Consider the following 2,500-nt stretch of genomic DNA (forward strand, 5'->3'; position numbering starts at 1 on the left):
AGTACCATACTATTCCCTATATAGTACCATACTATTCCCTATATAGTGCCCTACTATTCCCTATATAGTATCATACTATTCCCTATATAGTATCATACTATTCCCTATATAGTACCCTACTATTCCCTATATAGTGCCATACTATTCCCTATATAGTACCCTACTATTCCCTATATAGTACCATACTATTCCCTATATAGTGCCCTACTATTCACTATATAGTACCATACTATTCCCTATATAGTGCCATACTATTCCCTATATAGTGCCCTACTATTCCCTATATAGTGCCCTACTATTCCCTATATAGTGCCATACTATTCCCTATATAGTGCCCTACTATTCCCTATATAGTACCATACTATTCCCTATATAGTGCCCTACTATTCCCTATATAGTACCCTACTATTCCCTATATAGTACCATACTATTCCCTATATAGTGCCCTACTATTCCCTATATAGTACCATACTATTCCCTATATAGTGCCATACTATTCCCTATATAGTGCCCTACTATTCCCTATATAGTGCCCTACTATTCCCTACATAGTGCCCTACTATTCCCTATATAGTGCCATACTATTCCCTATATAGTGCCATACTATTCCCTACATAGTGCCCTACTATTCCCTATATAGTACCCTACTATTCCCTATATAGTACCATACTATTCCCTATATAGTGCCCTACTATTCCCTATATAGTACCCTACTATTCCCTATATAGTACCATACTATTCCTTATATAGTGCCCTACTATTCCCTATATAGTGCCCTACTATTCCCTACATAGTGCCCTACTATTCCCTATATAGTGCCATACTATTCCCTATATAGTACCATACTATTCCCTATATAGTGCCCTACTATTCCCTATATAGTACCCTACTATTCCCTATATAGTACCATACTATTCCCTATATAGTGCCCTACTATTCCCTATATAGTGCCCTACTATTCCCTACATAGTGCCCTACTATTCCCTATATAGTACCATACTATTCCCTATATAGTGCCCTACTATTCCCTATATAGTACCATACTATTCCCTATATAGTACCATACTATTCCCTATATAGTACCATACTATTCCCTATATAGTACCATACTATTCCCTATATAGTACCATACTATTCCCTATATAGTACCATACTATTCCCTATATAGTACCATACTATTCCCTATATAGTGCCATACTATTCCCTATATAGTGCCCTACTTTTGGAAGACAAGAGAACAGACGGAGAACATCGAGTGACAATAACTAAAATTCATAAAGACGTGTCAGTCACGTTTTAACATCAGTGACACGTAAACACGACCTTCTGACCTCTTAAAGGAGTGTGTGTTCGAGGTGTGTGTGTGTGTCCCACTTTGTCTCTCTGGGCTTGTCCTAATATGGAGGTTGTTACACGGGTCAGTCGCGTGGACGACAGAAAACAGAGGGGAGGGAGAACCAAGAGGGAACCAAGAGAAACAGATTAGTATTTTATTTGGGACGGTGCTTGAGAAAGAACCTCTAGTTTTGATATATCTCTCTCTCTCAATCTCTCTCTCCCTCTCTCCCTCTCTCCCTCTCTCTCTCTCTCTCTCTCTCTCTCTCCCTCTCTCCCTCTCTCCCTCTCTCTCTCTCTCTCTCTCTCTCTCTCCCTCTCTCCCTCTCTCCCTCTCTCCCTCTCTCTCTCTCTCTCTCTCCCTCTCTCCCTCTCTCCCTCTCTCTCTCTCTCTCTCTCTCTCTTTCCATCTTTATCTCTGCTTTTCCACTTGAAAAAAGGGAGAAGGGATGTGAGTGTCTGTGCAGAGCTGAAAGAGGAGAGAAACCTGGCTTCCATCACAACAATTACCCACCATCACCATCACCCCTCCTCCTCCCCTGTACACCCTCCCTCCCTCTATGTCCCTCTCCCCTCCTCCTCCTCCTCCTCCACTACTGTCCTACCTCCCTGCCTGTCATCCTCACTCTCTCTCTCTACCTACTCTCTCCCTCCTCCCCTCTCTTCCCTCTCTACCTTCCTCCCTCCCTCCCTCTACGTCCCTCTCCTCTCCTCCTCCTCCCCCTCCTCCTCCACTACTGTCCTACCTCCCTGCCTGTCATCCTCTCTCTCTCTCTACCTTCCTCCCTCCCTCCCTCCCTCTACGTCCCTCTCCTCCTCCTCCTCCTCCTCCTCCTCCTCCTCCTCCTCCTCCTCCACTACTGTCCTACCTCCCTGCCTGTCATCCTCTCTCCCTCTCTACCTACTATCTCCCTCCTCTCTACCTTCCCCCCTCCTCCCCTCTCCTCCCTCCCTAACCTGTCCCGACCAGGTCAGAAGACTTCTCTCCCTCTCTCCCTACTCTCTCCCTCCTCCCCTCTCCCTCCTCTCTACCTTCCTCCCTCCTCCCCTCTCCTCCCTCCCTAACCTGTCCCGGCCAGGTCAGAAGACTTCTCTCCTGACAACTACAATGTGCCACCCGGCACCCTATTCCCCACGGACATAGTGCATTACCTATGGAACATGA

General features: G+C 45.4%; 1 protein-coding gene across 1 annotated transcript in view; it reads right to left on the bottom strand.

Annotated features, from left to right (window-relative positions):
* The window catches only part of LOC116360525 (voltage-dependent L-type calcium channel subunit alpha-1C-like), an 18,195-nt gene that overhangs the window by 650 nt on the left and 15,045 nt on the right, over nt 1–2,500 (bottom strand). The gene's annotated exons all lie outside the window — the stretch shown is intronic.

Source organism: Oncorhynchus kisutch, unplaced genomic scaffold (assembly GCF_002021735.2).
Source record: "Oncorhynchus kisutch isolate 150728-3 unplaced genomic scaffold, Okis_V2 Okis09a-Okis19a_hom, whole genome shotgun sequence".
Taxonomy (NCBI): Eukaryota; Metazoa; Chordata; class Actinopteri; order Salmoniformes; family Salmonidae; genus Oncorhynchus; species Oncorhynchus kisutch.